We start from the raw sequence: 12,372 nt of genomic DNA, 5'->3' as shown, positions 1-12,372 counted from the left end.
CCAGCCTGCCCCTTCTCACATACTGGGAGCCCTCAGGGGATGTCCTATTGATGGTTAGGCCCGCTCCCTGCTCCCCTTGAGGAGCGGGCTTAAGCAGCAGTCTGGCCTCCCTTTGTGGGAGGCGACCGGGCTGATCAGGGAAAGGCACCAGCCCCATCACCCCACTGCTGCAGCCACTGCCAGTCACCGCAGCCACCAAGGTGTTTTCATCAACACGGACTCCAGTCCCTTCACCATGAAAAAATGACAGCCGAAACCGGTTTGGCTCAGTGGATAGAGCATCGGCCTGCGGACTGAAAGGTCCCAGGTTCGATTCCGGTCAGGGGCATGTACCTGGGTTGCGGGCACATCCCCAGTGGAAGATGTGCAGGAGGCAGCTGGTCGATGTTTCTCTCTCGTCGATGTTTCTAGCTCTCTATCTCTCTCCCTTCCTCTCTGTAAAAAATCAATAAAAATATATTTAAAAAAAAAAAGAAAAAATGACAACTTTCTTTAGGCATTTTCAAGATGTGTCTTTCATAGGATATGACATTTCTTTCTTTCTTTTTTTTTTTTTATCCTCACCTGAGGATATGTTTCCATTGGTTTTTAGAGAATGTGGAAGAGAAAGGGAAAGACAGAGAGAAACATGAAAGTGAGAGGAACACTTTGATTGGTTGCCTCCTGCATGAGCCCTGACCTGGGCCTGGGCCAGGGAGGAGCCTGCAACCTAGGTACATGCCCTTGGTCAGAATTGAACCCAGACTCTGCAGTCGGCAGGCCGAGGCATTATCCACTGAGCCAAACCAGCTAGGGCAGGATATGACATTTCTTAGTCCTCCAGCAGCAGACCTGTTTTTTTCTCCAGGAGTGTGGTGGAAAAACCCTAGATCACCTTTTTGGATTCTTATTACCCAAGTTACTAAGAATATTACCAGTGGCACACAGGGAGCTTAGCCAATGAGCAGTCAGAATAGGTGTTTCCTCTGTAGTTCACACCCATCGCCGGCTCGGCCCCTGTCCAGGCCTAAAGCCTTTGGCCGAAGCTTTAGGCCCGGCTCGGCCCCTGTCCAGGCCTAAAGCCTTTGGCCGAAGCTTTAGGCCTGGGCAGGGGCCCCCCAGCTCCCTCTGATCGCTGGCTTCACCCCTGCTCCGATCACAGGCTTGGCCCTGCCCAGGAGCCCCCTGGCTCAGGCCCTTCCTAGGCTTCTCAGGGCCCACATGGGGCCTACCTCGGAGTGACCTGGGTGCTGATGATGTTCCTGGGATCCAGGCCACTGGGCGCCTATGTATGCAAATTAACCGCCATCTTTGTTGGTTAATTTGCATACTCATCCAATTGGCTGGTGGGCGTAGCGAAGTGACACCAATTTGCATGTTTCTCTTTTATTAGTGTAGATACACACACACGTATATATATATATACTGTATACAGACAGTGGAATATCTCCTTTAATGAGAAGGAAATCCTGTCATTTGGAACATGGGTGAACCTGGAAGGCATTATGCTATGTGAAATAAGCCAAATACATGGTATCAGTTATATGTAGAATCTTTTTTTAAAAAAAGTCATACTCATAGAAAAGTGGTTACCAGGACTTAAGGGGCAGGGGGAGAAGTTTGGTAAAAGGGTACAAACTTTCTGATATAAAATAAATAAGTTTAAGGATTTAATATATTACAGGACTCTATAGGGTGTGACTACAGTTGATAATACTGTATTTTATCATTTAAATTTGCTGAGTAGAAGTGAAATATTCTCAGCCTAGGAAGGGTAAATATGTGTGATAGATGTGCTAATTAACCCAATGGGAGAATACTTTCACTACGTATACATATATCAAGTCACCACATTGTACATTTTAAATATTTTACAATTTTGTCAACTGTACCTCAGTACAGTGGTGAGGGGAAGGAGGAAGCACTTTGTATTTGTCCCTAGTTCCTGAGCTTTGTCCCAGTTCCTCTAAATCCATGGAATTTCCCAAGTGAGCGTGGGCCTGGATGGTTTATGCTAACAAGGTGACTCATGGTGTCCCCTAGAGTTTATGCTAAAAGATGACTCAGGCCCTAGCCCATTTGGCTCAGCGGATAGAGTGTCAGCCTGCAGACTGAAGGGTCCTAGGTTCGATTCCAGTCACGGGGACATGCCTGGGGTTGCAGGCTCAATCCCCAGTGGGAGGCGTGCAGGAGGCAGCTGATGAATGATTCTCTCTCATCATTAATGTTTCTATCCCTCTCTCCCTCGCCCTTCCTCTCTGAAATCAATAAGAATATATTTTTAAAAACAACCCCCCAAAAAAGAGATGACTCAGGAGGGGGCTGGCCCCACCAGAAAAGCCAATGATTAAGAGGGCTGGGCTTTTGAGCCATGTGATATCAGCCCAACCTCCTTGAAGGGGGCTGGAGGTCGAGTTCAGTGACATGCCTAATGAATCAATCGATAACACCTACATAATGAAACCCCAATAGAAGCTCTGGACACCAAAGCTTGGGGGAGCTTTCCTGGTTGGCACACTGAGTACCGTCACACATTGCTGTGCCAGAGTATGGCATGTCCTGACTCCACAGGGTTAAGATAAAAGAGCTTCCATCCTCCCAAACTTCACTCTGTGTGCCTCTCCCTTTGACTGCTTCCAAAACGTATGTGTTTGCTAACATAAAAGTATAATTGTGTTCTGTGCGTCATTCTAGCGAATTAGTAAACCTGGAGGGTTGTGGGAACCCCCACACCTGTAGCCTTCTGAGTGAGGTTGCCTCAGGACCCCAATCCTACTTCGGGCGCAATCCCCAATAGGGGTTGTGCAGGAGGCAACTGATCAATGATTCTCTCTCATCATTGCTGTTTCTATCTCTCTCTCTCCCCCCCTTCCTTTCTATATATATAAAAAAGAAAGAAACATCAATGATGAGAATCATTGATTGGCTGCCTCCTGAACGCCCCCTTACTTGGGATCAAATCTGCAACTTGGGTATGTGCCCTGACAGGGGAATTGAACCGTGACACCTTGGTTCATAGGGTTGCTGCTTAAGCACTGAGCCACACCAATCGAGCTACTTTACTTTTTTTTAATATGTTTTTATTGATTTCAGAGAGGAAGGGAGAGAGAATAGAGAGAAACATCAATGGTGACAGAGAATCATTGATCAGCTGCCTCCTGCACGCCCCACAATGGGGATCCAGCCTACAACCCGGGCATGTGCCCTGACCAGGAATTGAACCGTGACCTCCTAGTTCATGGGGTCGATGCTTAACCACTGAGCCATGCCAGCCAGGCTCTAATATTTGGGGGGCGGCAAATGTGTGGCTATGAATGGGTGTTTGTTTTTTTTTTCATTTCAATATTGGCCTGGCTAGGAGTTATCACAGACACATTTATAAGATAGGCATATTTTCAAACTGATCCAATTTTTACTTTTCTTTAAAACCCAAGAATATTTCATGAAATCAAAAATTGGTATATCCTTTGCCTCCAAAATTTAACTTTTAGAAATTTACTGCACAGAACTATGCTTTAAACCTTGTGAAAGAACACCCCATTTTCTCTCCCCAATGTCTGGCCAGTACCTGGGGCAGGACAATCCAGGACAGGAAGTGACTAGTTCAGGCAAGATTGGCCATGAGTTGGTAACTGTTGACACGGATGGGTGGTCAGGTGTTCATTATACTTTAATGTACATTTGCATATGCTTGTTATTTTCCATCATAAAAGTCAAGGGAGGAAGGAGGAAGACTGGGGTGAAATCCATACCTGTGTAGGTCTCAGATGTTGGGTATGTGATAAGCATGTTGGATACTTTCTTCATAAGAGTGACAGTCACCCAACCATTAATATTGGTGCTATCCATCATTAGAAATAAAATTAGCAACCTTTTTGTCTAACCAGCAATAAGCATATGTTTTAATTTTTTAATTTTATACTGATTAAGAAAAACACATTGAAAAGGCGTAGGGAAAGGAAAGGTAGCCGTAATACTGACTGATGAACCACACCCACAGCTTAGCTCACTTAATCCATTCCTTGGCCCATTGTGAGTCTCGTCCTTCCTTCTCCCTTATTCCTCACACGTGGTTTCACTCTATTACTTAACCCCCCTTGCAATTGGGTGTGGCCACATTGCACGATGGGGGAGAGGTGTGCCACTCACACGGAAGGCCCAAGCTTTAGAACCATGAGGACACCTTCCCCACACTCTCTTCTTCCCACCCTTAGAACCTGCAAGAGGTAGCAACCCAGTTCAACCCAGTAGACCACAACAGGAGACTGGCCTGGGTCCGTCCATGCATACAAATCACCTGGAGACCTTGTTAACACCTTAAGCGCCCAGTCAGTCACCGGTGACTGACACTATACTTTCCGTCCAGAAGACAAAACAGGCTGGGCGCTTAACGTGTTAAAATACAAATTCTGATGCACCACGTCTGGGGCAAGGCCTGAGACTCTGCATGACTCCCGTGCTCTAGGTCAGCGGTCGCCAACCTTTCGGACTTTGAGGACCACCGGTTGGCGATGCTGATCTAGGTGATGGCAGTGTGCCTGGTCTGCAGACCACACCTGGGGCAGCAAATCTCTAGGCAGAGCCACCCACCCAAGAAGTTCTCGTTTCTGATACTCAGAGATGGTGGTCATAAGATGAGCAGTGGAAGATACACCAAAAATGACCCCAGCAGAAATAGCCTGCTGGCCTTTCTCTCTTGACCCACACAAAGTTTAACTCTGACCTATGATTAACTCCAGTCTTAAAGTGCAGCTAGCAAATGAGTACAGAGACAGCTGCAGGAAGATTACTTAAGTGTGTGCAATGTGATATGAGCTGGCTGGATCCTATCAGAAACAGTATCTGCTACCCTGAGTCAGAAACGGAGTGTAAACAGTGAGCGCTCCAAAGGCAGTCACTGCCACAGCACAGGAGCGGTGACCGCTGGCCTAGGAGTAGAGGACAAGAAGGCCACACGTGGGCCTGAGGTTCACACAGGCCCCCACCCGACAAGCTGTTCTTCCGGGGAGGCCCGTGTGGAAGGTGTTTACTCTCCAAGACCACAGCTATGATTAACAGGTTATTCGTCTCTAAAACCTCAAGCAAATATTTCCATCACCTCAGCCCTCCACATCCCAGCAATCCAGTGTTTATAAAACCTGCATACAAATAGCACCATGTTTTTTCCAATTTTGCAGGAAGCAGATGAGAACTTGGCGGTAACCCCCCAAGGACACGGAGCCGCTCTGGAATGCAGGGGAACTTACTTGGGTCAAGGTTTAAGTTTACTGAATTGTATGCTCCTTTTCTATTTACATAACAGACATGGGGCCTAACAGAAACAGAGCACACAGTGTGACGAGGCTTCACATAAAACTGGAGGATGGAAAATGGATTCCCTCGGGCTTCAGTCACCATTAGTCAAAAGCCTGAGCCCAGCCACCATGGCTCAGGGGTTGAGTCAGGAGGTCACGGTTCAGGGCGCATGCCCGGGTTTTAGGCTTGATCCTCAGTAGGGAGTGTGCAAGAAGCAGCCAATTGATGCTTCTCTCTCCCTCTCCCTTCCTCTCTCTCTAAAATCAATAAAAACAGTTAAAATAAAGAAAAATGTAATCATCCTTCTTCCAGTTATCCAGAGTTAAGGAGGAAAAGCTAATTCTAAATCATACACTTTTATATTGGGGCAATACTATGGCAATGGGACAGGAAAATTCCATTTCATTCTTTGAAGCATTAGGTCAATTTTGAGTATGAAACCACTTGAATAGCTGCAGTTGAGAAAGAACAAAAACATTCTTTGAAAAGCCTCTGCACAGCATCTATTAAAGGGCTTATTTGGTCGAAAGTAAATCAAGAGGGGAAACTCCATAGCGAATCTTGGGACCTGCTAAAACAGCTTTCTTCATAATCTTGGAATCTTCTCTATTTGCTTTAAAAAATATTTCCTCTAACCACAAAAGCATACAGAGGTGAAAAAGAAAAGCAACTGAAAACAACACAAACAGGTTTTGTCGGGCAGCAAAGAGAATGCTATGTGGAGATATTTTTCAGATAGCCCGTCCCTCCCAGGCCCGTCCTATCTCCCACAGTCCTAAACCAACCTCTGTGCCCTGAATGCCGTTTTCAAGCTAATCCAATTCCCTCCAGTAAAATCTCGCTGCTCCTCAGCCCTCCATGGAGGTCAGCTCATCAGAAGGAATGGGGGATGGAGGGAATGCAGACCACCCACACCAGCACATCCTAAAAGGGTCAAGGACAGCGAAAGGGCAAATCCCCCCCAATACTGAGCTGTGTAACCCAAGAGTCACCTCCTCTTTCTCCCTTCAAAGGGGCAGAGCTAAGCGAGACCTTCCTCCCTCATCCCCGAGAAGCAGCCCTCAAACCACAGCATGTGCATTAGTGCCTTTATTGATTTTTTTTTAAAAAAAGGATGCAACCCACAACTCACTTTTTTTTTTTTAACCAGAAATCTCAACAACAGGACTGCAGGAAAACAGGAATTACGATATTCACTAATTCCAATCGGCTCCATAAGCACTTGCCCATCATGTAACGGGCACTCTTCTACATTCTAAGCCACAGATCAAGTCTCTTTAATGGACCTCACATCCAGGGAGGGAAGAGAGAGATAAGCAAGCTAAAAAAAAACAGGTTCAAAACAATGATATCCACAGAAAATAAAATAGGGAGATATGGCACCCTGGTGGGGTGGCTCAGTCAGTTGGAACATTATCCCATACACCAAAAGGTGGAGGGTTTGATTCCCAGTCAAGGCGCATACCTAGTTGCACGTTTGATTCCAGGTCAGGGCACATACTCCGGCTGTGGGTTCAATCCCTGGTTGGGACACATGAGGAGGGCAACTAATTGATATTTCTCTTTCTCCCTCTCTCTCCTTCTTCCTCTCTTTCTCGATCTCTCTCTCTTTCTCTCAAATCAGTAAATCTATCCTCAGGTGAGGAAATAAATAAATAAATAAATAAATAAATGTAAATGTAAATGTAAATGTAAATACATCCTATATAATAAAAGCGTAACATGCAAGTTGTCCCCAACCAGGAGTTCCACCGTTCACTATGATGTGTGCTGACCACCAGGGGGCGGTGTGGAACATGGCAGGCGTCAGCAACTGCAGTGTGTCCACCGAGCTTGCTCTCACTCCCCCTGCTACCCTCCCCTGGGAGGCCAGAGCTCGCACACCAGGGGTCTTCCCAGTGAGCCCGGCAGCAGCTGCCAGAACCACAGGGGCTGGTTGGGCTCCCCATGGGTTCACTCAGGAGCCAGTCTGCGAGGCCGGCTGAGAGAGAGTGTGCTGCCCACCCGGCTTCCGTGCAGCACTGCTGGGCAGCCCAGAGGCCATGCTGCTCCCCGGCCCACGGCATCCAGCCATGCTCACCACATCTCTGCGTGGGGACTTGGGCGCCATGACTCAGGTGGAGGGGGGTACACGGGAGTCCGGGGGCCCAGGTGCTGCCCAGGTCCCAGCGGTCAGCTGGGACCTGCCCTTCCACGCCAGACGTTCATACCTCAATCGCCGGCCAGACCTAGGGACTGCACCCATGCACGAATTTCATGCACCAGGCCTCTAGTAAATAAATAAAATAGGGAGACATGGCTAACGGTAGGGGCAGCTACTTTAGATGGGGTGACAAGGCAGAGCTCCCAGAGGAGGCCAGGTGTAGCCCAAGGCTCAAAAAACAAGAGGAGTCAGCCTGTCCCAAGCATATATATCAGCAAGCACAGAAGCCCTAAGGCTAAAGCATTTACAGAAAAAGCCTGAAATGGGAAGTATTTCCAAGTAAACCAGCAGAGATAACAGAATGAGATCCTGTAGATGGGACTGAATCAGGGAATCTGGGAGAGGTGTCTGGGCTTCAGATCCTGGAGAAGGAGCAAACTTGGCTAGTATCTTCCTCCCACCTCACAGTGTTAATAACAATTGAGGAATAAAAAAACTGGATCAGCTTGGAACTGGACTAAGATCACACAGCCGTTCATCAGCCAAGACAGCCACCTAGAGTGCGAGCTCACCCGAGGAACTGGCTTCCTCCGCCTCTGGTGGCCCTCTCAGCAGACCCCAAGGGTACAGAGAGCCACCAGGCCCCTCGGAGTCCTCAGCCCACTCTTTCTCCCTGCCCACCCCAAAGCACTGGGGTCAGCTCATCGTCTAAGCTAGCTAATGCGGTGAAGGGCTGTCATCTCAGAGGCCTTCCAGCCTCTGCACCCAGGACTTCTCTGGTTCCTGGAAAGCTCACCAACGCCTCCTCACCTTGCTCTCCCTGCCTCACACCTCCCAAGCTAAGTGCTTACTGACAACTGCCCTCGCTGGCTATACTCACACACACCTTCCTGACCCCTTTAGGTAAGGTCTCTCCAGCCACTCGAACTGGACCACAAATGAGAGACCTTCCCAGTGACTGTCAACGTTCGCCCAGCTCTCGAAGCCCCATAGACCAATAGTCGGCAAACGGCGGCTCTTTGGCCCCTTGAGTGTGGCCACGAAGTTTCAATCGCACTGTACGTGCGCGCCCGCACGTGGTATTTTGTGGAAGAGCCACACTCAAGGGGCCGCAGTTTGCCACATGTGGTATTTTGTGGAAGAGCCACACTCAAGGGGCCGCAGTTTGCCGACCACTGCCGTAGACCAACCACCCAATACTCCCACCACCTGGCCCGCCAGTTGTCACCCCAAGAACCAAGCACACTCCCTGTAGCTTTCACAGCCATCATTCTTCCACACCAAGCACAGGTCAGGGGTTGTGTTGTGAGGATACCTGCTCAAGTGGGAATAGTAATAGGTACTCACTCGTCAATACTCGGTACACGTTTAGCAAATAACTGACATCACCCTGTCCAGTGCCCGAGCATGCTCCATGGCTTGGGGGAGGGGCGCATTTTATGGAATATGAACTTCAGCTCAGTTAGAGTAATAATGTTATTTTATTATCCAACTTCCCCAGGTACTCTTAGGAATACAATGGGGTGCTGTTAATGATTACAATGTGGTTAGGGGTGCAGTTAGAGCCACGTGGTACAGGTGAAAAGAAAAAAACTTTTTAACTTCTTGAGAAGAGCTCTACAACCTTGGGCAACAAAAAATTTTACTTATTACTGATTTCATATCAAATCGAGGCGTGTGTGTGTGTGTGTGTGTGTGTGTGTGCGCGCGCGCGCGCACTTTACCCTTTGGGGAGGGGGGGAGTGGAGGGAGGGAGGCTGCTACATAGTCCGGGGCCCAGGAAAGATCTGGTTCAAAGCCTAAGTTTTGTGGTTTTGTGGGCTTCAGTATCCTCTTGAATAATAATTGGGCTAGCAATTATTTGTGGCTAGCAAGCCCACAAAACTTAGGCTTTGAACCAGATCTTTGTGTGGCCCTGGGCTAGTTTTCCACGTGTATCTTGTATTAATAGCCAAATAAATCATTTCCTTCCCAAATAAAAAGACGAGTACAACACAGAGTCATGGCCTGTTAGGAGACACAGAGACAATAAACACAACCCACCCACCCCCCCTTTCTCTACAATCTAACCAAATGCCAAAATCCATCAGGAACCAGGGGACACTTCAGAAATAAAGACTGGGCCTGAACATTGACACCAGATAGCTAGTCCTAGAAAAAGAAACCATACGTGATGAGTGAGATAAGCTTTTGGAGGTGCCCCTCTTAAGGTGTGTAAGGACAGGAGAATTTCTGCAGAAGCTAAAACACAATGTGGTTCCACAAGCACACCTGTTCCACGAAGCCGCTCCTGGGTCACACGGGCTCCTCCAGCAAACACATGTCTGAATGTAACTCCCTCCTCCACCTTCCCAAGATCTTTGCAGGGGATTTCAACATGCTGAGGCTGGGAATCGGAGAGCCCTGCCCCCCCTCCACTTACTGAGCTGTTTCGCTCTGGGCTGGAAATTTAACCTCTGCACTTCCGTTCCCTCAGCCGGAGGCAATAACCTCTCTGCACCTGTTCGCTCAGCTGGAGGCAAGAAAGTGACCACTTGGCAAACTGCTTATAAATGTTAATCATGGACAGTAGCAGTCTACCTTGCTTACGGGAACTTGCATAGTAAGGTAGAAAACTGTTCAGCAAAGTCTCAGGAGGTGCTGGAGTGGTCAGAATGGCTGTGCCCAAGATAAGGGGGACACAGCCTCTGACTTCAGAGAGGGACGGGAGCTGGAAAAGATAGGGGGAGAGGAGCAAAGGCCTCCCCCTGGTAATCAACCAAAATCTTCACAATCACCAAGTGTCACGATGTGTAGATTTTTGTGGAAACCAGTAAATGGGGCTGACTTTCTGAGGGGGAGAAGGGAGAGAAGAGAGTTCATGAGAACAGAGGAGATGGCAGAGGCCTGGGGAAGTGAGCAGAGAGCACAGAACAGGCAGGAAGTGTGGACGGGACCTCAGGCCAAGCTGGCTAGCTCCGGAGAGCCGCAGGGCCCAGCTGAGATAGCTGCCTGGTTTCCTGCCCTGTGGCCACCACCCTGGAAGGACACACGGCCTCGCTCATGCCCGCGTTCTGCACATGCTTGGCAGGATCATCCTTCAACAAACAAGGTGCTGCATCGGTGTTCATGTCCACCTTTTACATCCTTAAAATGCTTGCCAGGAATTCAATCTGAATACGTGAGAGGGAGAAAAACCACAAAACTTAGGCTTTGAACCAGATCTTTGTGTGGCCCTGGGCTAGTTTTCCACGTGTCACCACTTCTTAAAGTAAAACTTTCCAAGAGAATTAGCCTAAGGTGACAGGGAATCAGGAGGCTGAGCTGCTCAGTTGCCCCGCAGAATTCAGTTTAACTGGCACAACCCTCACCCGCCTCGCACACTGCCTTTTCCATGACCCTACGACATTCAGTAGTAGCTGCTGTTTTCTCATTTTGTCTGCCCTCAATAGACGCCTCAATTCCCAGAAATGAAAGGCCATTAAAGTCCCCTTTCTATGTTTGTGAGTGGGCTCCTCCGTAGGGTTCCTTCCTGTTGCACCTCATCCTTCCTGGAAAGGTTTCTTAGAAAATGTGCCTGGGGCTACAGGAAAGGAATCCCTCCCGAGGAACACAGCCTTACGGAATTTCCCTTCCAAAGACTTCAATTAACTCTCTGAGTGGCTCCTAGCGGAGATTACCAAAATCCACTGGAGGGACTGATTTTCTCTTTCAAAGTTTTGTCTTAAGGAAAAACTTGGACTACATTATATTCTAAATGGGGAGAGGAAAGGAGATTGAGTTTGCCTGAGAGAACAATAAAGCCATCTTTTTTATTTTTTTTCTATTTTTTATTTTTGGCTATTAATACAAGATACACTGAAGACTTGCATTGGGTTTTCCCAAAAGCAAAATAATGTGGTAAATTTGCATATACACTGTCAAAGCGAAAGTTCAAAGCATGAGTCTGAGTTACCTCATAGCCTGGAAGAACAGAACAGCTTACACTGGACAGCCTGATGCCAAAGACGCACCCACCTGGTGCTGGGGAACCAACAGCAACAATGAGTAATCCATTTCAATAGCAAGAATTCTACGTGGGACGCCCAGACTGCCTGTCCAGGGACAGACGCTCTCCTCCTAAGCAAAGCACTCTGAAGGGTTCATGGGGATTGGGGCTCCACCTCTGAAGAGTTTTAGGGATTTTCCTGAATTCAATTCAAAAAATGAGGAGGCAGGTCTATAATGAGGTCGACTAGAGGCGATCAGAATCCTTGGGCAGTTGAGTCTAAAAGAGGACAAACTACAATACAGAGCAGCTCTGATCCATGGCAACCAGTGGCGCCAACTCCCACAAAGACTTCTAGGGGGCACGTGGGGGTTTTAGCTGCTTGGGCTACCGTAATAAAGTGCTACAGTTGGGGGTGCTTAAACAACAGAAATCTATTCTCACAACTCCAGTTCCACAGGCTAGAAGTGTGCCATCAAGGGCCAGGTATGGAGAGGGAAGTTGCCAGGAGGAGCTGTCTTAAGCAGCTTCAGCCACATTGCTCTGGCGGATGTACTAGTAATAATTGTTAGGTCGGAGAGAGCCCAGGATCGGATACATGCAGACATGTGATGAGACAATGGACTCCCCCTGGAATTTCTCACAGATCAACGTGCCAGACACAGATACCGGCTTCTTCTCCCTGAATCCACATACCCTCACACAGATGCTGACTCATTCCTGAATACCTTGCTGACCCCCCTGCAGCTGAAGCTTCCTCAACTGAATACCTCAGCTCATGTCCCTGCCCCTCACCCAACCGCAGTATAAAAAAAAGCGCCCCCCTCCATGTTGGCGTGAATCCACGTGCCCTGTCTTTGGGGGTACGTGGGTCTCCCGGGGACGCAGAATAAACCTTTTCCTTTCCTTTCTTTTCTGATTCACTGGACTCTCTATTTCTTGCGCCACCTCCTGAGCCACCTAACCTAACATTTGGTGCCTTGAAACC

General features: G+C 48.2%; 1 protein-coding gene across 1 annotated transcript in view; it reads right to left on the bottom strand.

Annotated features, from left to right (window-relative positions):
* Positions 1-12,372, bottom strand: part of ABCC4 (ATP binding cassette subfamily C member 4) — a 235,906-nt gene that overhangs the window by 206,519 nt on the left and 17,015 nt on the right. Inside the window, exon 2 of the mRNA XM_023754706.1 lies at positions 11,758-11,762. The gene's annotated coding sequence lies outside the window, so the exon portion shown is untranslated. The remainder of the gene's footprint in view (positions 1-11,757; positions 11,763-12,372) is intronic.

Source organism: Myotis lucifugus, unplaced genomic scaffold (assembly GCF_000147115.1).
Source record: "Myotis lucifugus unplaced genomic scaffold, Myoluc2.0 scaffold_64, whole genome shotgun sequence".
Lineage (NCBI taxonomy): Eukaryota > Metazoa > Chordata > Mammalia > Chiroptera > Vespertilionidae > Myotis > Myotis lucifugus.
The sequence above is the reverse complement of the archived record's forward strand: the minus strand, read 5'-3'. Positions and strand labels throughout refer to the sequence as shown.